The 23,835-nt window shown below is 41.2% G+C and overlaps 1 protein-coding gene across 3 annotated transcripts in view; it reads right to left on the bottom strand.

Annotated features, from left to right (window-relative positions):
* LIN52 (lin-52 DREAM MuvB core complex component) overlaps nucleotides 1–23,835 on the bottom strand; it is a 38,846-nt gene that overhangs the window by 3,322 nt on the left and 11,689 nt on the right. Inside the window, exons 6-7 of one of the 3 annotated variants that reach the window (XR_014157780.1) lie at nucleotides 4,005–4,788; nucleotides 929–3,951 (exon numbers count right to left, since the gene is read on the bottom strand). The exons of 1 other annotated variant lie outside the window; for it this stretch is intronic. The gene's annotated coding sequence lies outside the window, so the exon portion shown is untranslated. Of the gene's footprint in view, nucleotides 1–452; nucleotides 515–928; nucleotides 3,952–4,004; nucleotides 4,789–23,835 lie in introns of those variants that run through there. One more of the 3 variants, XR_014157779.1, reaches the window with a different exon arrangement.

Consider the following 23,835-nt stretch of genomic DNA (forward strand, 5'->3'; position numbering starts at 1 on the left):
ACCCTCCCCAGAGCACAAAAAGGATGTCTTCTTTGGCCTCTGAGGGTCTTCTCACGATCCACCTGCCTCTTCCAGGTTCCTGGCCCTGAGGTCGTGCGCAAGTAGATCGCACACAAGTGGGGAGTTTCCTGTATTATTGCATCAATTCAATGTGGCATCTTGGGGTTGTGGTGGACAGCTTAGTGAAAACACTGGTTCAATCTATGGCAGCTGTGAAAACTCCATGTCGTAAGACTGAAAATAAAACTGCTAATACTGTAGTGTCATTATACAAATCTAAGCTGCAACCACACTTCAATATTGTGTACAATTTTGTACAAACAGAAGGAAGCACTCCTTCAAACACTTGACTGTTAAACTAAGCTACTCGCTAACTTAGATGGCTTTAAAAGGGGCTCAACTGACCAATGGGGCTTGTAAATTCCTTTTCACTTAGAAGCATCTTTACCTACAACTGACATCAGGTGTTAGGGCAGATGACACTTCTGTGGGCCAGAGGTTCTCCACTACTGATCTAGAACATGTATATAATAATACCCTTAAGTCAGGTCCAATTCACAGGACTGTAATTAAGTAAGGTGCAGGTTGAGTGAATATTGATTTAAAAATGGTCACGTGATTGTTTTCCCACACCAGAAACCCAACTTTACTGCACCATCCAAATACTTATTAAATGTGCCGAAGTGGTGTTGAGGGGCCCTGAAGCAATCACATAACCTCAATGAACACAGAAAATAGAAAACATGAAACCATATTCACTCAACCAAAATTTAGTTGCAGAAAAACAGTCAACTATATTGAACCTTGCTGTGTAACCTGAAGACTATCATTTCCTATTTCAAATTTTGCCACGATTACACCATATATGTGAAGTTCAGAGACTTAAAAAGTGCAGTGAGACACTCCGGGAGGGGGGGGGCATTTTCCCCTAATTTGTATAAAGGGGATAAACCCTAATAACTTAAAAACATCATCACTGGAAGTTTGAGGTTCAAGAAAGTTGGCTTTGAATTAAATCTCATGCCCTGCTCTTGCTCGAGTAATGTCAAACTGCAGCATTATCAACTGATGGAGTGGAAGTTTTCCACAGCCCCAGTCCCATATAGGAGATATACGAATGTGTGACAACTAGGCGCCCCTGAAGAGGGCTGCACCCTATAAATCAGGCTGCGCGCACTGACTAGTTCTGCGCTCCAAGTGAAATTACTGTGAGTTGGGGGCTGCTCCTGAGCACGTGCCCTCCTGTTCGCTTGTCATCGGAGATGTTAACATTTCTGATTAATTCACAGACCTCTCATTTTATTCTTCATTCCTTTATCCTTGCTATCCTGCTCTGCCGCAGCTTAAAGATTCTTACCGACCTGCTACAATAATCACCACCCGGCTCGCCCTCCCCCCCCCACCTGGTGAAATTGTTTAGTGATGCCAACCGCGCTTTTAATTTGCAAGACATCAGACACAGAGGTAATTTATACCAACATCTGTTCATTTCTGACTTCTGAAACAAACTCGCACATGCTGCTACGAAATCCCATTAGGAGCAGGAGACAGCCTTCTGCTATTCTGTATTCCTCTTCTCAATACACACTTAGGAGTCAACTAGGCTTTAAATTTTAAAAGCTATAATACAAAACTAAGGTAAGGTGCTTATAGCCATCAAATAAGCAAGGGCCATCCAAATTGTGCAGAGAAGTTTCTGCATTTTGCTACTTTCTTTGGGTGTGCTGATTGTCTAGCAGCTGATCTACCCAGACACGCACTCCTTCCTTCGCAGTATATCGCTGGTAATAGGCAAATTCAGACAGGATAGTGCTCTTTCCCAATATTTTGGGCACTCTTCCCTCTGGGTTGCCCCCCTCCCTGTAGTTTACCCCACTTTGGGAAGGAAACCCAAAAATGTTTCTTATGCTAAATGGTTCTTTTTGTTTAGCATTGGTCCAGTTCAACATTTCCCCCCACCTCATTAAAAATCTAATTCCAGATATGCTTATTTTGGTTGAGAAACAAGGAAGAGAAGAAAGTGCAGTCAACATCCTAAATGCAATTGTTGTCAGGGAAACTTACAGTATTAGTTGTCGCTACTGACTACCCATGGGAATGAGGGAAGCCAGTTACGTAGTACAGGTACGTTTTCAAATAAAACAGATAAACAAAATTATACTAGATTACATTGGAATATTTTAAAAAATATACTTAATCCAAGGGACTTGCCTACTGGAGGTGGGGCATCATACAATTTTTTATCATTCCAGCAAAAAACCAAAGCATGAAAGAGAAGCATGAATTGCCCTATCCAGGCAAAATTTACTCTCTCTATCACTACAATAGAAAACCAACAATGGATACAACTGCAATAGCTCGATTACAAATTAATCTCCTCAGTTAGATGGGGAAGTGGGGGCTCTAAAGACCACAGAAAACAACAATTTAGGATGTAATCGGCCTAGGTTACAATAAAGCTGAGTATTTCAACAAATCCGCCCTTTCCTGGGACTACCTAGGAAACAGCCATTGGGTTGCTATAAATAACAGAAGCTCTTGAACCAGGAATTAAATTTTCTGCCTTAGAATAGATGGATCTCAAACCAGGTAGTGGACAGAAGAGGCCGAATCCAAAAACGGAAGCTTAATTTCCCAGTTGCTAAGGAGGGTGGAGCACAGTTTAATATAATCTCCTCTTTGGAACTTCAATCCCTCAATCCTGTATTTAGCCTTGTTGCCTTGGTCTCCCTTCGCACTACAACTGTCCCCAAACTGCCTCCCGCAGTAAATTTTGTGGCTGTTGGTTGAAGCGATTCAGTAGTACAGATTGATTTCTTGCAAGTGAGGAGATGAGGGATTACCAAAAGCAGCCCTGGTTAACAAGATTGGGTGCAGAATCTCCTGCGAGAGCAGCCCACTCTGCCAGCGCTTTGCATCCTTTCACTATGACATATGGGTTTCATTACACAAAGATTTTCCCGATTTTAACTTTGAGGAGATTACATTAGAAACTCAGGGCTATCTTTACATCTGTAGCAATTTAAAGGTTAAGTAACATTTTTAATCAAATGACAAAGACTCATAATGTTTGGCCTTCGGTCCAAAGTGGAAACTGCAGCTAGGATGTTCCTTCCAATGGCAATTTAATTAGAAAAGAACCCTCTGCTGGAGATTGGGGCTCATTGGTCCCCAACATCTCATAAAGGGCATTCTCATGCATATAGTATCTCTGTGCCGCACTGTGTCATAAGCTCTGGATAGTCAGGAAATAATGGAGGATTTACTATGATAAAACCAATGAAACCAGTGACTTACATTTATGTAAGCAGCTATCACTCTGAAGGATCCTTAACGGGAAATGGGAGATGGCTTGTTTTTGCATAAAGATGCCCAACGTGTTCAGATAGAACAATTTGCATTTCACTTAAGGGAAGGACCATAGCTCAGTGGAAGCATAGCTGTTTTGCATAAGGAAGGTTCTGGGTTCAATCCCTGGTATCCTGAAACCCCAGGAGAGCTGCTGTCAGTTAAGAGTAGACAGCACCGAGCAAGACAGACCAATGGACTAACTTGGTATAAGGTAGCCTCCTTGATGCAATTAGCAACAATCAACACCGCCAGTGCCATTTTATGCACTCTTATACACAGTTCACAGCTGTAACTAAGGGCAGCTCTATAAAAATACTTATAACTTCTCAACTGCTTTTCACTGATGTGCTATGTTCACCATGTTATAAGAAACACGGCTTTGCAAGCACACTTATATGTAAAATCACAGACCATTAGCATAGAAATTGCATGTTAAGGGACCTTAAGTGAAGAGTTCTGTTTTTATAAGAGCCTTGCCCTGTAAGTTTGTTAAGGGCAGAATGAATAGTATTTGAAACATGCAACTTATGCCAAAGAAACTGAATGCAGACATGGAGATTAAAATATAATTGTGTGTGCTGTTTTGCGGTTCTATACAACCTTCCTGTTGGGTTGAAATAAACGACAGACGAGTGGGCAAAGCTTCCCTTCACCTTCCATTCATGGATGGAATGTTGTTTACATATACTGGCTTCACTTCATCATTGCAGATCTATAATTTTACTTTCTAGTTCCAGAATACAGTGTTCACGTATCAAATATATTGTTTGGTTGTTGCCAGTGCTATTTTTCTAGAAAAAGAGGTTATGGAACTCACCCTTGTTCTCTTACAATGGCAATGGCACCCTCATAAGAGTTCCAGAGAGTTCCAGAGAGTTCTGGATGAAGCAAAAAGGGCCTGGTTTTTTCTGTTCAACTATTTATTTGTGCTTTTATCTTGTGAACTGCCCTGAGATCTTTCAATGAAGAGGGGTATATGAATCTAATAAACAAACAAACAAACAAACAAACAAACAAACAAATAAAAGATGAATTATGAGTCATATCTGGAACATGTTATTTATAGCACTGGACTTTTAACTGATGAAGAGAAGCTGATTGTGCTGGTAATATTTGCTCTACGTATTTCAAATCTTGATCGTGAAATACTGTGACTTAACAATCGGCTGTATCCAAAACTGTCCATGCGCAAGTGGACATTCTACTTGCATAATGTGATTTTGCCTTCTCTTCCCCCGCTGCATGGATGGATTAGGACTACCTGAAAAGATGTTCAGAATTTCAAAGGAATTTCTCTATTGTAATAGGTTCTCCTTCAGGGATTTTCTCTTTCTGGCCCCTTTACAAGAAAGGAATAAAAACTCTTACAGTACTCAAAGCCAATTGGAGCACCATGGGCTTCAGTAGACTGTGTAGGAATAGGCTGTGCTGTTGCACCTAATAAACACAATCAAGGTAAAAGCCAAGAACATAAAACTACCACTATCAAATTCACTAAGTGCTATTTTGTTTCAACCAACCTAAATATGAAGATGAATGTATTGGGAGCACCTCCCACTTCCAAGAAACTGACAGCAGCCAGCTTGACCTCCTTGACCCATGATCTCCATGACACTAAGTGTAGGGAAAGAGTTACATCTCCTCGCCTTGAAGCCAATAAAACCGCTCTTGATTATAATTTAGATAAGAGCCACTGGATTGAATAATAATGACTGAAACTCCCTTGGCTGTTTCACCTTGAGACGTCCATCACTGGGTTAAACATGATGCTAATTGCATTTGGATTGATTAATTTCTCTCACTCCTGTCTATTCGAATAATGCTTAACAAAATAATCACAGTACCCAGAGCCAAATCTTCTCCGTCAAAGGAATGAAGCCATCAGAACCAGCAGAGATGAAAGAAATGAAGATGACCCGTAATTACTGCTACGGTGATATCATTACCATATTATAGAAAATGAGTGTGGCGAAGGGGGAGAGCGGGGGCTGTGATTATTATTTATTTTTTAATGGAAGCTTACATCCCAAGAATGCAGATCTGACATAGTAGAGCATGTAGATATACAGGGTGCGAGGGGAGGGGGTTTCTTATCTATTAAATTGCAAAATGGAGTGATCACCAAACCTTCAGATACATTACATGCTATGAGGTGGCTACTCCAGTCTTTCATTGCAATAGTTCTTTGTATTTGAATAGCATAGAGATGGGATGCCTCTCTCCCTAGTGAAGTCTTAGACACCCACTGCAGAAACAGTATTTAACTGTGACGCTAAAACCATCTTTTTATTTTAAACTTGCTTGTTACTGGTGACCTTGTTCTGAGGCTCCAAGTGCCAAATCCAGCTGTGATCAAAGGAAAGCTTCTTTTGAAGGGCACAGTTATTCCCAATACACTAATCTAAATCAATAAATGAACTGCTAACTGAATCAGGTTATATATTCATTTCTCAGCAACACTGTAGGATAGCTTTAAATTGTTTATTGCTGTGGCTTCAAATGGCATCAATAGAATACATTGCCTGGAAGAATTTGAATGAGAAAGCAACATTTTCAGCCCGCTTTTTCCTTAAATACCCTCTCATTTGAGAAAACAAAATAGCTTGGCAATTGTATAGAAGCTTCAACCACCTGTGCTCTGCAATTCTAATTGTAGTTTATACAGTTCAGTTCTCCCACTGCTGGTTATGTCTGCCCTGTGGTTTCAGGAAAAGGAGAAAAAGTAGGAACCAAGCAGCTTAAAATATTTATTCTGGCATAAGGCCAACTGTGTGTGAGAGCACACATACAAGCATCACATGCAAAACCAGCCAATATCAAAGACAAGTAGTTAAATTATGAGGCTAATAAACTATAAAATATTACTTAAAGCTACAAAAAGAGAGCCTCCAGGTATAGCAAAAGACTGAGCAGTCATCACATAAATATATCACATGGTGTCTCATATTACCAATATCCATTCTTTCCATATAATGTTAATCATAAACTTAATTACTAATCCTACACTCAACACATTTACTAATACAAAAACCCCTTCTTGGGTCCAGTTTTCTTGACTCTGCAGGATTAGTCCAATGATAGACATTTTCCTTGGTGGCATCCTTAACCCTGCAGGAATCCCTCCAAATGCTAACCACAGTTATCAACCCCTTATCAAACTATTAAAGAGGACAAAGTAGATAATCATAGTCTCCACCTCTCACCATGACTGGTTAGAGAAAGAGAAAAAGGTGAGAGAGCTCCCAATGCTGGTTGAAGTATGCTGGGATAGTAGGGGACAACTTTAACCTTACAAATCTGGCATAAACATCTGATGGGGGGCAGTGGGGATGAGCGTGCTGCCTCTGCTCCCTGTCAAATCCCAATGCGTGGAAGAAGACTTTGTGATACAGGGAGCCATTTTCTTACACGTGGCATGTGAAGGTAAGCAGGATGGTGAGTGGTCTGGAAGTCAAGGCCTATGATTAATGGTTGAAGGAGATGGATATGTTTAGCTTGGAGAAGTGAAGATTAAGCAGAGGGGACTGCATGGTTGTAGCCCTCATATCTGATGGGGTGTCATGCAGAAGGTGGAACAGACTTCCGCGTTACTTCCACTGGAACCAATGGGTAGTAACTGCAAGGAAGCAGATTTCATAGAATCATAGAATAGAATCATAGAATCATAGAGTTGGAAGAGACCACAAGGGCCATCGAGTCCAACCCCCTGCCAAGCAGGAAACACCATCAGAGCACTCCTGACAAATGGTTGTCAAGCCTCTGCTTAAAGACCTCCAAAGAAGGAGACTCCACCACACTCCTTGGCAGCAAATTCCACTGTCGAACAGCTCTTACTGTCAGGAAGTTCTTCCAAATGTTTAGGTGGAATCTTTTTTCTTGTAGTTTGGAACCATTGCTCCGTGTCCGCTTCTCTGGAGCAGCAGAAAACAACCTTTCTCCCTCCTCTATGTGACATCCTTTTATATATTTGAACATGGCTATCATATCACCCCTTAACCTCCTCTTCTCCAGGCTAAACATGCCCAGCTCCCTTAGCCGTTCTTCATAAGGCATCGTTTCCAGGCCTTTGACCATTTTGGTTGCCCTCCTCTGGACACGTTCCAGTTTGTCAGTGTCCTTCTTGAACTGTGGTGCCCAGAACTGGACACAGTACTCCAGGTGAGGTCTGACCAGAGCAGAATACAGTGGCACTATTACTTCCCTTGATCTAGATGCAATACTCCTATTGATGCAGCCCAGAATTGCATTGGCTTTTTTAGCTGCCGCGTCACACTGTTGGCTCATGTCAAGTTTGTGGTCAACCAAGACTCCTAGATCCTTTTCACATGTACTACTCTCAAGCCAGGTGTCACCCATCTTGTATTTGTGCCTCTCATTTTTTTTGCCCAAGTGCAATACTTTACATTTCTCCCTATTAAAATTCATCTTGTTTGTTTTGGCCCAGTTCTCTAATCTGTCAAGGTCGTTTTGAAGTGTGATCCTGTCCTCTGGGGTGTTAGCCACCCCTCCCAGTTTGGTGTCATCTGCAAATTTGATCAGGATGCCCTTGAGTCCATCATCCAAGTCGTTGATTTCAACTGAACATTAGGAGAAACTCCCTAATGGTAAGAGGTGTTCAGCAGTGGCACAGGCTGCTTCAAAGAGTGGACTCTCCTTCACTGGAGGTATTTAAGCAGCGGCTGTCAGGTATGTTGTAACTGCACATCCTGTATTGCAGATGCTGCAATGACCAGGCAGACTAGACGACCGCCAAGGGCTCCTTCCAACTCTATGATTCTATGCGTTGTTGTTTCTAAAAATCATCATCCATGATTTTCAACACTGGCATTCCGATTGTGAAGTTCTTTGTATTGAATACAGCAACAGATGAACAATCAGAGAATGGCTGGTAGGTGTGGTTGTGGATCAAACATTGAAGCTCAAATGCACTACCAGTTTGGAGCGGTAAAGAGCTGTCACTGGGTACCCAGTCAGACTCTTTTCCTGCTGCTGGCATGATCACTCTCACATCCCTGCCAGGAAAGGAAGGGAGAAAGAGAGAAATGAGTGCGTAGCGTCCCAAAGCTCCACCAAGTTTCCCAGCTGACTGCTCCGGGTGCATTCACTCACTCAGACAGAGAAACTCCAGAGACTGGGGGTCATCAAAACACATTGTGTTTGCTTGGGTGGAGAAACACTAGTGAGTGCAATGCTGAGTTCCATCTGTAGCACATTCTAAGACCCCCTTTACACACATAATTCTTCGGGTGTTTGTCGCTGCCTCTGCAGTTGCATACACACAGTCCCAGATATCTAATTACTTCAGCAAATGTGATTTGGCCTCCTGGAGGAGTGTTTACAAGCCACATAAATGACAGACCTTGCCAAGGGGATGAAAGTTGTTTGTGCAGTTTGTAAACAGACCTGGAAGCCAATCCACACGGGGAGAAGTGATATGCATAGTCGTCACTTTCCTTTTTTCCTTTTCAGTGTGCCTAGTGTGGTGGCAGCTGCCAGACCTGGGAGGGAAGGATACAAAAAGGAAGGAGGTTGCAGGAAGTGTAGAAAGGCAGGTTTACTTGATACGCAGATGCCATCACAAGGATACGCTCTGCCAGCATTACCCTCAGCAAGGCAAGAGGCAAACTTTTATTTTATTTGCACAGAAAATGTGGCAGCAAGAGGAAAGATGTTGGTCAAAATTATCAGAGATCATGAGAGAAAAACAGGTAATCAGGTAGGACACAAATTGCATCTTCATCAATACAGCCTTTCATAGATGTTGCCTACAGGTTTTAAAATAGAACTTAGGAATCGTGAGAAATTAGCTTCTATGTAAAAGTGAAAATGGAAATTCTCATGAACCCTAATTCTATGTCTGGTATCACTGGACCACTCACGCTATAACTGAGTAAAGCAGGCAGTGTCCCACTAGCTCCGTTGAGACCTACATTTTAAAAAAATAAAAAATTCACACTCCTCTAAACAGCTATTAGAAAAATAAAAAAGAAGGCTCGGCTTATTCTGTTAAATCCAAAAAGATGAGCTTCAAATTCTGTGGGACAATGAACAGACTATCTATTAAAAAGCCAAATGACAGCTTGGCCTGCTACCCAGAAACATCCGTCACCCAGGCACTTTCAGCTGGGATTTGTGCTGAATGACGTTTACTGTAGGTTAATAATTAGTTTTTAGCATAAGAGTCCAGTGTGGTCGTTCTCTCCCCAGGAGAGGAAAACAGGCTGAGCGATTTTTAGATTATATGTTCTGATAAGACACAGGCTCCTGACTCCCCATATGCAATACAGGCCACCTGCTCTATGAAGCTGCCACGAGGGACCTCCTTGAAAAGGTTTAATAATAGTGCTCAAAGCCTGAGCTGAATTTACATCCTATATTGCAAAGTAAAATCATGTAGACAAAATCCCATCAAAAGATACACACTAAAGCCAATCTCTATAAACAAATTTAGACACACACACACACAAACACACTATAACGGGAGTGTTATAGTGGCTAACTGCAGTGCAAAAATTACCAGCAAAACTGGATGCATAAAGCACATACATATATGTATTTAAGGGTCACCAACGTGCACCAGTATCTCCTGCAGTGCCTGCAAAAGGTCTCAGTAAATACCCCCTCAAAAATTCACAATACACGCAAGATTGATAGGAGCTGAGCAGGACAAGCAATTTGTATGGGCTTAGCCTACACTGAACATACCTCATCAAGAATGCCCACATTTCAATGGATGCCAGGATTGTATACCCATTATCCCAACCATTAAGAATAGAGAGTTGCAAAGGGCTTCTCTCTGTGAGTGTGGTGAAAGCTGTAGATTCCCTGCAAAGAAGTCCTATCGTAAGGCAGAGAGAGGGTTCTAAAAAGAGCTGGTTGAAAGCCGTATGTTCAACCAAGTCAAAGTTCAATTAAATCTGGGATGGGATTCATTTAATGAACTCCACCTGTGGAAGTCCTGTGCAAGGGCTTCTTGTTTGCACAACAGGGCGTTCCCTCCTTGCCCCAGCAACAACTTCTCATAACAAAAATGCAGCCTACTAAATATTTTTCTCAAATCTAACTGATGCTTAGGCCCACAAGCACAAGTGAATATAGCATGTTTCCTTGTTTATTCATATTCCATGACCCAAGACTAGTTTTTGTTTTTTCAAACATGTTTTTTAAAAGGTTTCAACAAATACTTCTTCTGTTTTAATCTGCTCAACAGAACAGAATGCATTTCCTTACTTCATACTAAATCTACCATAGGCATGCAATATTTTCGCCCAAAGCTTTATTAGCATACACACTGTACTCCATGTGACAACCATCCAGTTTGTTTTAATGCTAGCACTTTTCATCATGGATCTTATGGCTGTACCTCTTTTCAAATTAGGTTCACACCCAAATTTCTTTGGATAACACACATGGCATTAGAATTAGTTTCAGATATGGACACATTCAGAAAAGAATCTAGAATCTTTGGCAATCTGGAATCAATTAAATTGTTTACTAATCTAGCCTAGCTAAGCAAATGCTCCCTCTGGTTTTAAATTACTAATAGCCTGGAGTTTGGTGCAAAACTCTGGAACTCATGCAGTGTTGTCTATACATTCGGTATTCATATATACTTTTTTGTTACAATTCTAAGTTACCATTCCAGAACTCTTAGAAACGCAACCAGGGTAGAATTACATGTGCTTGTACAACCAATTTTCACAGAAGGGAATATTTTGTGTATACATTCCTTTTTACATTCACAGTACTTGAATATTTAATTATACTTCTATAGCACCCACATTGTACCAAAAAAAGGCCAATATCCTTTTCATCTATTTAGAATTTGAAAAGAGGGAAGGGAAGGCAACATAATAAAGGGCAGCAAATTAACCACCCTGAGATCTTCAGATGAAGGGTAGTATGCAAATTTAATAATAATAAATAAGATGGGAAAACTCAGACAAAATGTACACATGTATACACAGAATAACAACCATATGGGAAGGGGGGGAAAGCACAGTACAGGTTTGTATTTTAATGGTTACAGTGTTTGGCATTTTATTTCTGTACTGTACTATAATCTTTCTGAGTGTTTTCCTGGGGGTTTTCCATCATTTGGGGGTCAAACTTCTATGGTCAGGAATGAATTAGAAATTTCCCCACAGGAATCAATTGTAATTGTGGACTCGTTATGTGAACGCTCACCTAACAAATGATTTCTTGGGAATGCACTGAGTTCAGATAGCATGCATTCCATAGAAGAGGGCTACAAGTGAGAAAAGATGGAGAGTAGCAGAAGTGGAAATCTTTAACATACAAAGTAGGAACATAAAACTGAGGCCAAGAAACTGAGTTGGAGTGCAAAGAGGGGGGAAACAGGAGCAGGAGCATGAATACTTGTCATCAAAACTTCACATGGAATGTTCTGGGGCCTGTGGAGAGAAGCCAGAAGACAATGAGACTTTGCCAAAACAAAATGCAGAGTAAACCAGGTGAGCAGAGCAGCAGAATGCAAAACAAGACTGGAAAATGGGAAGATTGGGGAATAGCATACTGCAGTAAATCAAGGTGAAAGAATGAAAGGGCACAATTCAATGGAGTTAAGCACTCTTAAAGAGCATTGGTTTTTCAGTGTGCTTCACCCATGTTCAACTGAAGCCAAAGGCTTTAGAAGTAGAAGGACAGAGAAAAAAAGTGAAGATTAGAACTGTCTAGAGAAGAAGATACAGCTTGGATAAAAGACAAATAATAAAAATTAAAGATGGAGCTCCAAGTAGAAGATGTTGCAGTAACCTAATCTGGGAGGTTATCAGAGTATGAATAACCACATGCAGCCTCTGCCCAGAAGGGGCCACAGGTGGTGAATGTTGCTATGTGCTACTGACATCGCTTAGATCTCCAGTGGCAGAGCTGAAGGAAGCACAGCCCAATCCAAGAAAATGAAAAGCAAAAAAGGATGACCAGCCATAGCTACAGTTCAGTTGAGAGAGCACAAATCTGCTTTCAATCCATGCCCAGTAGGAAAGGCATTTGCTTTGGCCACGTCTTACTTAAGTGCTCCAGAATTTCTTCTTTAGGGGAACATTTATTGACATATATTTATATTCTGCGCTTCAGTCTCAAAGGGTTCATAAAAGCGGCTAACAATTAAAACAAATAAACACATCTAACCATTGCATTTCAAACAGCAGAACAGAAACAAACACATAAAACCAGAGCCAGCAAGATCCTGTCTCAGATCAGAAGTTGGTAGGACTGGGGTGGGAGTGGGGAGTTGGTGGGACCTGAACATCTCCATGACGGTCTGAACTGTTTGGGGCATTAAAGATCAAGACTAACACCAAGTTATTTCAAAATGTTATGAGTCCTTAACTCATAACCGAGCTTCCTTAACATCCAAACACATGTAGAGTACAAGTAGTTGATTCTGCAAATATGTTATGCCCAAATGAGCAATTATCACAGTGAAGGGATGGTGAATTAGATGGGCAAGTTTTCTTATAGCCCAACATGGCTATCTTCTACTTTTTCTAGGAAAAGTTATGCTCTATCACTAGGAAGTATACCAGTGTCAAAATCCTTGAAATGAGATTTGAGAGAGAGAGAGAGAGAGAGAGAGAGAGAGTGTTTGTGTGCACTATTTTCTACCATTCTTACCAAATAGCTTCAATATCTGTTTTCATACATGATTTGCAACCAATAAAGAGGAGAGGTGGACTTGGACTACAGAATTTGAAGAGATATGGTTGGCTTTAAGCAGAAAGGTGCAAACATAATTTTGAAGCAACATCTGATAAAGTATACATTTCACTACACTTTGAAAAACCATCTCACTTTGCTACACAACATATACCGGCATAAATGCCAAAGATTAGATGATTACTTATGTTAATCAACCATCCCTGAGAACTGCAATAACTGTAAAAGCCAAATCCCTATGTAATTATTAAAAAAAAAAAAAAACAGCACACATTCGCTGAATTAAATACTACTAACACAGCTACTCTAACAGCTAGATTATAGCTCTCATAAACAGTGTGGGCAGAATAGCCTTCTCCCTCAGAGCAGTAGCCATTCAGTGGGCTCAACCTACTGATTAATGGGAGTAATTCAGGTTGATTAAGCAGGCATTTCATTGAAATAAGAAGCAAACATCTCCAGCTATTGAAAGGCTCTTCTGAGAAGTCTCAGAATCATAGAACTGTAGAGTTGGAAGGGCTTCCAAGGGCTATCTAGTCCACCCCCTGCAATGCAATGCAGCAGGAATGTGACAGGAAGAGAGAATTGTTTCTGAACAGTCCGCATTGAAGCAGAGATTTGCTAGAAAAGGATATCACAAGGCAAACCTTCAAGTAAAACTGAAGCTGTGGAGGCCATAGTACAGTGGTATCTCTGGTTACGAACGCTTTTGGTTATGAACCTGTCAGGTTACAAGCTCCGCTAACCCGGAAGCAGCTGCTCCTGGTTGCAAACTTTGCCCCAGGATGCGAACGGAAATCGTGTGCCAGAGGCGCGCATGCAGCAGGAAGCCCCATTAGCAAAAAAGCGCCTCAGGATAAGGACGGTTTCAGCTTAAGAACGGATCTCCGGAACGAACTAAGTTCGTAACCAGAGGTACCACTGTACTGCTGGGAAAAGAGTACAAAATTCTGATAAATAGTATATAAAATGGCAGAAATTCTAAACAGAAGAAACTCTTCAGCCAATCCATCAGAGAGCATCTGTCTTCCCCCCAAAATTAAAAAATGAATCACACTTAGTCAACATTTACATTCTTGAAACAGAAGGACAGCAATTGGATAGCACTGGAGAAGACTCTTTAACCCTCTTTACCATCATGATCATATGTAGGAAACAACTTTATGTAAATTAATTCTACTTAAATGCTTGAGGGGAGGATTTGTGTGAGCACTGAAATCCAAGCACAGATGAAATACTTAAATCCTTAGCATCCTTGGCAGAATCTTTTTATTGTCTCAGTGAAGCCATTAGCATGTGTTCCAGAAAACTCTGCACATCTCAATACCAGTATGAATTTATATTGTACTTGAGTGTCCACAGGGCGCTTCACATAATATCCAACAGCCCTAACAGCTATGTCAATATTATTATCCTGTTATTTGCTAAGGGTGAGAGGCAGTAACTTGCAAAAGGCTGCCTAATGCATTTTGGGCAAGGCCAAATTTGGAATGGCAATTTCCTCGTATAGGGGTCAGTTTCGTAGCAACTACTGTGCTATACAACCTCTTCTATATATCTTAGTAAATGAAAGTCTCCCATTACGCTGCTTTGGTTAAGTAATACTCTCTATATCCTTTGGTGCTCAGAATCCAGCAGTTGCTCCCCAAAGTGGCAAAAGTGAGTTTCTGCTTTTCCAACTCTGGCAAAAGCAAGTTTGCCTTGAATCTTTACAAGACTGAGCTTTATTCTGTAGGAAACCACAGCTGCGCTTGCTCAAAACAATTCACTTCAGCTCTTCATGATGCAATCAAAAAATGAAAATTTTAAAGAGCTACAATGGAATAAAGGAAAAGTACAGTAAGTTGCATTGTGAAAAATGACGCCAGTTCTAGAATCTGTTGTAGGCTCAAGTGCCGAACGACTTTCTTGGCATGCTGACTTGTATGGAGATAAAAATCCCAGTAATGTAAAAAACCTTTAGGTCAAATCCCATCCTCTCCATGGAAAAGAGGGGATCTCTATAAAAGTACAGTGGTACCTCGGGTTAAGTACTTAATTCGTTCCGGAGGTCCGTTCTTAACCTGAAACTGTATTTAACCTGAAGCACCACTTTAGCTAATGGGGCCTCCTGCTGCCGCCACGCCGCCAGAGCATGATTTCTGTTCTCATCCTGAAGCAAAGTTCTTAACCTGAAGCACTATTTCTGGATTAGCGGAGTCTGTAACCTGAAGCGTATGTAACCTGAGGTACCACTGTAGTTGGTTCACTACCATTCCCCTCTCTTTTCCCAGGGGACACCAACAGCCTTCATATACCGTATTTTTCGCCCTAGAGGACACACCTTTTCCCCTCCAAAAATGAATGGAAAATCTGTGTGCGTCCTATGGGGTGAATACAGGCTTTCGCTGAAGCTTGGAGAGCGAGAAGGGTCGGTGCGCACCGACCCCTCTCGCTCTCCAGGCTTCAGGAAGCTATCAGCAAGCCTGGGGAGCCTGCGGGAGTTCCCGCAGGGCTCCCTAGGCTGCAGACAGCAGCCTGCCGCCCGGCGCGAGCGGCACCCTGAAACAGAGCACCCCTCGCACCGGGCAGACATCCGCAACGTGGGGAGCCCTGCGGATAGCAGCCTGCCGCACGGCGCGCAAGGCGCCCTGAAGCAGAGCGCCCCTCGCGCTGGGCAGACATCGGCCAGCCCCACAAGCTCGGGGGACAGCGGGGAGGCGCAGCGCCGCCATCCCGCTGCTCCCCGACCTGGTTTTTGGGGGGGAAATAAAGGAAAACATTTTTTCCTTTATTTCCTCCCCCAAAAACTAGGTGCGTCCTATGGGATGGAGCATCCTATGGGACGGAAAATATGGTATATGTTGGATTGCTGTTTATATTCATGCATTCAGAGCGCTTTCCATCTACCTAGCACAAGTGTAAAGTTATTTTACAAGTTCAAACAAACCAAGACTTATGCAATGTATGGAGTGTTAAACTCAGACCACTTTGCTGTAATCTTTCGGCAAAGAGATCCTAAAATTAAAGAAGCTGCCTTGAACTTAATACTATCCTGTCTAAAAGGTGCTAGAATATGGTGACTTCCTACAGTTCTGGCAACTAGTCAACGGCAAGTATAATGAAGAGTAGAGAGCTTTTTAACAGAGGGAAAGTTTTGTCTGCTTCTTGAGGCACAGAGTTCTGATTTAACTGTTGTGCAAACCTCTTCACTAGTAAGTTCATTATTTTTGACCTACAGAGCAATCTAGAAACCAGGAACAACTGGTATCAGTGCCACCCTCTTAATAGTCAGATTCAATCTAAGGCAAACCTAGAAAAGAAAAAAAACTTGGGTTCAAGGTCCTTATGGAGCTTGTGTAGACATAGAAGTACAGTATCTCTCTTGGGTGTTTCATCTATCCTTGTGTCTGCATGTTGTTGTGTTAACTGCATCTTCTTGGTAGTCTTTCTATTTCAGGGAATGTAAGACATCTTTTGTCTAATATTACATTTTAGATCTCATTCTAGGAGACAGCAGATCATAGTCTGAAGAAGCTACAGTTTTACCACTTTAAGGAACAACAACAAAAAAAATAATCTAGTACAGAAACAAGGAGAGCACTATAGACAAACAAAAGCAAATCTAAAGGTGAGCGAACCCCCAAGACAGGCAACCATTATTAGCGTGTCGATAGCACACTTGTTAAAAATGTATATTTTAATTTTCTGTATTGCTAAAGGTCCCAATTTGCCCAGGGATCTAGCTAAGCTACCATTTTCTACCACGACAGAGTCTAATCTTTATTTAATGGATTTAGCATCTATCTTCACTAGAGTGGTCTCCAAGGGAAAGGGGAGGGAAGAATGAAGGGGCCTAGAAGAGACGATCAGAGCCCCCTCCCCTTCTCTTCATCCATCCGGCGCTCATGTTTGTGTTCAAAATTCAATTACCTCCTTATTGATACTTCACAGAGATATTTAAGCTGCAAACATGAAGCCCTGATTTCCCAGGGGGCCATGCCCCTCTCTATTTCACTGCTCTGCTTCCCCCTGGGTGAATTCCTGAGGCGTCCATATTAATAGGTAATCAGTCACAATTCATTTATTAAACAGCTAGCAAGGTTTATCAGCCTGTCCTGATTAGCCGGAAGAAGCCACTGAATTCCTAATTTATTTATGGAAATCTAAGTGTCTTTTTGAATTCCATTCAGGAGACAGGGTGCTAAGGGTATGGCAGGCTGAATTCTAACAGGGAAGCAGCAGGCAGCAAGCGGCTCATCCTGAGAAATGCACCGCAACAGTGACCCTCAGCATGGTCAATGGATTAGGGTTAAGGAACCTGCTTGCATAAGATTCATTAGGTTACTCATCACTAACCAGGCATTATTACACTTATTAGATGCTTAAGCCCAAATATCTAATAAACAAATTAGCTGGCAATTGCTCCTTACGTTGAGTTAAGAAACTCACTGCATCCTAAAGATGATCTTTTTAAAGAAGTATTTTAAAAAGTTTGCACACTTGCAGATTAAGAATGTGAAGCTAGTACAAGTGTTTTAAAAATGTTGTACAGGACTCCTCTTGAACAGGGCTTCCCAAACTTGGGTCTCTAGCTGCTTTTGGACAACAATTCCCATCATCCCTGACCACTGGTCCTGCTAGCTAGGGATGATCGGAGTTGTAGTCCAAGTTGGAGACCCAAATTTGGGAAACCCTAGTTTTAAAAATATTGTGTGTCATGTGGAACATAGGAAACTGTCACATACCAAGACCACTGGGTCCATCCTGCTTAGTACTATCTATAGTTCATTGGCAACAGCTCTTCAAGGTTTCAGGTTTGATCCTGCTGGGCATGGGGTGGGAGAATACTATTAAGGTATGTAGAAGAAGTATTAAATCCCCCAGGGAAAAGCAGAGCGCAGCAACTGAATTCCAGCAGTGAATGCAGCTTCCTATAGAAAGGTTACTGGCTCAAGAAATATATTCTATGGAGTTAAACCACCTATCACCACCTCCTCTTATAATTATATCATGATCAGACACTTTTTGACCCTTCCATAGGTCAAAAATCATAGAACTTTAAATAACTTTTCAGAACTGTCTGCATTGGTGTTGCCAGATGTGCCATACTTTGTGCAACTTTCCTTATTTTAGGAAAGGTTGTTGCTGAATTCAAAACAGCTTGGTCTAATAGAAGTCAACCAGTGCCCAGATATCTACATGCTGCACAGAAAACGATGAATGTGTAACCATCAGTGCTAACTGGCAGTTATCTTGGGAGCTTTAAGTGGAACCAATCTGAAGTATTTGATCTTGCAGAACCAACATATAAATAAGACCTATTCTGCCAGCAGATGCACTTTTAGTGAACACAGCAGCGAAAGTTATTCAGAACAGACACGATGCTTAAAACAACCAAGTCTGAGGCTACCACATTAAAGGTCTTATTTGTACAAACAGAAATTGATTTTAAAATTGATTTACTTAAACCAGAGCAAAATACTGAGAAAGCATGCTTATATAAACCTAATTATATGGGTTGCATTTGACCTGAATATATATTGACAATACATGAACTATGATGATGCCCATCTAAATTAGCTTTAAGAACACCCACAAATATAATTTCATAAGGTTTTGACTTAACAAAAACTATAGAAAGTGTAGCGCTCTGTGGGGGGGGGGGAAGGATAGATAATTTGCACGTGTATATTAATGAGGAACAGCACAAGCCCAGATGAGACCTGGGCTTTAGAGACCTTGCTAAGGAAACTTGGCAACCATAGGAAAGTAGCTGTTAACAGTGTACAGGTCATATAAGGAAAGAAGGAGGGGTTTATTCTGGTTGACATGCTGGAGCAATAGAATGCACTCCCTTCATTATCGCTGCCACCCCACAAGTAAACCTTGATAAATGTGGTCAAGATTGCTGATGCAGGCATCAGGTACACTAGGCAGAACAAAATGCCATGAGCCTCCTGAAGAATGCATGTAACTAATTGCTATTTGAGTGTGCTCATTAATTTTATATTACAATTAACAAATCCAAGCATATCTATAATGCATATACAATGAAAGATTATTACTAGGAGCAGCATGAGAAAATTAGCAGAAAAGATTGAAAATTTCTTCTCCATAGTGTCTCTTAGTAATTAATTTGGAACTTGATTGCTGTGACGTCAAAAATGAGACATTCCTACTTCTTTTTTTAGAGCTCATGCTGTCAGTACTTCAGCTAAGAATTCACACTTTGTAGCTATAATGTTCGCCGTTCGCCTTTGCACAGAAGTTCCAAGGAACCAAGAGCTCTCTCTCATTAAATAGATACGGCACAAATCTGCTGAACAAGGCTGTTTCAGAGAAATATGTAAGTGCAAAACATTTGTATCTTTAAAGCTGACTATATTCAATATTCTTTGTAATGATGTATCAACATATGAACATTCTTCCTACAGGCAGAAATATCCGTAGGAAGCTACATATGAAGTGGACCAAGATCTGTAAGCAAGCTTTGCCACAGCTGCAAACATTCATTAAATTCTAGTCCAACCCTGTGCAATGCAATGCAGGGCTGCAGGAATGGGACAGGAGGAAAGAACTGTTTCTGAACTGTCTGCATTGAAGCAGAGGTTTTCTAGAAAAGGATATCACAAAGCCAGACTTTCAAGTAAAACTGATCCTGTGGAGACTGCACTACTGCTTAGAAAAGAATATAAAATTCTGAAAAATAGTATAAAATGGAAGAAAATTTAAACAGAATAAATTCTTCAACATACCACAGGACTGGGCTGGTGACACTCAAGGCTCTATTTTGTATTGATGTCAAACTCAGGAGAGAACCATTGAGGACCCTACGGATGATCTCAGTGACTGAGCAGAGATATAAGGGTTTAGGTGGTCCTTAAAGAACCCTGCACCTAAGCTGTTCAGGGCTTTGTAAATTAATACAAGAGCCTGGAACCTGGCTGAGTAGTAGACGGGTAGCCAGATATTAGCATCACATGCTGTCAGCCAGAAGCCTCCAGCAGCAGCCCGACAGCCACATTGTGCACTAGCTTTAGTTTCTGAACCAGGACCAAGGGTAGCCCCACAACGAGCACGGTGCAGTAATCCAGCCTTCAACTTACCAACACATGGACTACAGTGGTCAGGCTACCTCTGTCCAGCAATGGCTATAGCTAGTGAACCAGATAAAGCCAGTAAAAGGCCCGCAAGGCCATTTTGGCTAAGCCACATGCACCTTCACCATATCTAATGTTATACTATATTATGTCAGTTGTAGGGCAGGTAGATGTGGCTGGGTGAAAGAAAGGTTGCAAGCCCCAACCATCAGCTGATCATCACACGGGCAAAAACATGTCACCTGACATCTTTGACACCAGCTGCTGGTCAAACTTTGCCTATTGTGGGTGGTAAGGATCCGGCCTACCCCCATATGCTGATGCCAATGAACAAACTAACTGCATCACTGCGTGTGACCCTTCTTTCCACTAGAGTTCAGCTGAACTTAGAAAAGAGAAGGATCCATGTTACTGTATGCTCCACACACTGCAACTTGACCGACAGATGAGGACAAGCAACAGGGGTGCTAAGGACGATTGCAATTATCGCTAATTGAAAACTTTTTGTGGAAGGGGGGGATTATTGGGTTGTCTTTGTTTTTATTATGTATATTTCTTTTTCATATTGTGATTTTATGTTGTGAACTGCCCTGAGATCTACAGGTATAGGGCAGCATACAAATTTTAATTAATAATAATAATAATAATAATAATAGGACTACAAGGACAGTAGAGTCCTGCAAACCTTTCACAGTACCACTCACTCTAAAAGATATAAATCCACCAGATTACCAAGAAAATGAGAAACATTTTAAGTCCACTTTTAAGTGTAGTTATGGGAGCAGAGCAATTAAAAATCACTTTTGAGCCGTTCACAGGCCTGCACCAGCCACAAGTGCTTGCTAGCATCAAACATGGTGCAGAGTCCCCAGAGAGCTATCACACTTCAATTACTATCACTAACATTAGTCATTACCGAGGCTGGCTCAAGCCCCCAGGGAAGGCAGCTTGTGATGACAATACCCAGCTTCTCCCTGTAAAGCAATTCATTAGGCAAAGGAGAACAGCTGGGGCAGGCACGTGCAGGTCTGAAGAGGGCCCGCCCCACTGGGACCTCTGGCTCAAGACTCTCCGGTTGGTAAGAGAGGGGACCCACCCCAAGCCGCGACAGCTGTAGAGTCCTCAGGGGACACTCCACGTTTAATCATTGCTCCTTAAGCTCAAGGAAGGCATTTGATTGAGAATTTAAACTAATGGCACTCCAGCTTGCTAGAGGTTATATCAGGCATCTGATAGGGGCTTGATGACATTTTTATCTTGTTCTAGCGTACTGGAGTTAATGAGGCACTTAGATCTTGTCACAGAGCTCTGGCCCAGCTATATTACATTCGATATATACAGACCCTGCAAGGCTGCGGTGACTAGGAATGCAAAAAAGGAATGCAATTGATCTCTGTAAAGGCCTCATATTCAGAAGAGGAGGAACTGTTTCCGGGAAGCTGAGAAAACAACAACAGGTTCTTCTCTAAAGAAACCATAGAAATCTCAGCTAGTAAGATTGCTGAATTTGCTAAGAGAAAATGAGGGTCGGACCTACTTCTGAGTAAACAATGACAGGGTTGTGCTGTAGGATTAATTTACAAAACATATATCCATGTGCATTCCAGTTAATCTCTGCTAAGTGCTATATGCCACAGCTGAACATCACATGGGAAGCCATTAGGAATCAAGCATTTCTACATACTTTGCATAGCTTACTTAATCAAATGAGGTTGTCCTAAGTTTTTCCCAGGAAACTAGGAGGGGCCAGAAGGGAAGATGTATTAAAACAGAGCTACATGAAGTGCTCTTTTTTCTAGAAAATAGGTGCCAGAGCTCACCATCAACTTCTTCCTTGTTCTCTTAGAATGGCACTGGTGCCCATCTGAAAGGTGCCGGAACTGAGCTCCTGTAAGTTCCAGCTGAAAAAAGCCCCTTGCTACATGATTGTTTAAATAACTACAGTTGTGACTGCAATGCATCGGGGTCCAAAAAGTTCTGTGTTCAGAATGATTATTTTGAAATTCTGGACACATTCAAATCTTCTAAGAAAGTTAGTATTATGCTAAAGAATACTACATTGGCATTTGGAGCTGAACTGGTTGTCTGCCTTGGTTGGCACCCAATGCTTCAAGATTATTTGCTTTTTGTCATTAAAAACTAAAGTAGGAAATAAAAATGTAGGCAGGGATTTGAAAAAGGCAGGTTACATATTATATTGCTACTTATTTGCAAATTTCCTGTTTGCCTTGTCAAGTATTACACATGTTGCACAGATGGTAAATTGAAGTAAGGAACACAGCTTACACAAGGCATATTGCAAGTCCATGATAGAGGCAGCTGTTAAACCCAGACCCAAGTCCAGTGGGCAAGGAATTGGACAACACCAGCTGTCTCACCTTATAATTACAAGCTGTCTTATCTTATAAGTTTATAATCACAACTTAGTAAAATGTAAGTCTTCTACTTTTGAAAATTATAACGTAAAAATTAAGTTGCAAGTTTATTTATCTATATATACCCTGCAGTATGATATAAAGAAGCCAGTGTGACAAAGGATGATAGTTGATTCCTAGTTCAAGATAGAAGTTTTTCCAATGTGGAAAAGTTGTACAGGGGAACCTCGGTTTTCGAGCGTAATCCCTTCCGGAAGTCCATTCGACCTCCGAAACGTTCAAAAACCAAGGTTTGACTGTAGTCCTATCTTGGTCAAAATAAGCCAGGCCTGAATTAAACATACAGTGGTACCTCAGGTTAAGTACTTAATTCGTTCTGGAGGTCCGTACTTAACCTGAAACTGTTCTTAACCTGAAGAAACACTTTAGCTAATGGGGCCTCCAGCTGCCACCGCGCCGCCGGAGCACGATTTCTCTTCTCATCCTGAAGCAAAGTTCTTAAGCTGAAGCACTATTTCTGCGTTAGTGGAGTCTGTAACCTGAAGCATATGTAACCTGAAGTGTATGTAACCCGAGGTACCACTGTATTGTTGATGGTGAAGTATGTAAACTTTTGAAAACTAAAAAACATTTTTTTAAAAAGGCCAAGCCTGCTTTCAGACACAGACTCCATATTCTCAGTTTCTAACACTTAAGAAACAGTCTGGTGTATGTGTACCAATAACTTCATTAAATAAAACAGTACAAAATATTTGAGCATGTTCGCATGTTACATTCAATTAGTGTACAATCTGTGTACACAAAGTTTTTTAAATAATGCAGCAGAGCACAGTCTGTGTACACAATAGTTTAGCTGTACAGAACATGTGTAGAGATAATTGGTACCCTTGTTCAGTGAAATGTGTGAACAAGCCTAGAGAGACATGCACACAACAGCCAACTGTTACAATTTGCCAGGTGTTTGTTTTCTATCCTGCCCATAGTGGCAAACCAAGTAGTTTAGATCATGGCTTATTATTATTATTATTATTATTATTATTATTATTATTATTATTGTTATTAAATTTATATGCCACCCTTCTGTAGATCTCAAGGTGGTTGACAACATAAAAATACAAGATAAACAGCATTTCAATGTGTGCAAATCTAGACAGAGGGACACTCAAGAACTAGAAACTTCCCATGAATTTGTATAAAGTTGGGTTTGCAAGACTCAGATGAAGCGTGCTTATCTATATATTTAAGGTCAAGTGCATGCACATATCAGATTTTGATAGCTATTTAAATATAATTGCACTCACTATAAATGGGGAACCGTGCCCTTGTAATTCCAGAAGATGCCACGC

The sequence above is a fragment of the Podarcis erhardii genome (assembly GCF_964252035.2).
Source record: "Podarcis erhardii genome assembly, chromosome: 1".
NCBI classification, from domain to species: domain Eukaryota; kingdom Metazoa; phylum Chordata; class Lepidosauria; order Squamata; family Lacertidae; genus Podarcis; species Podarcis erhardii.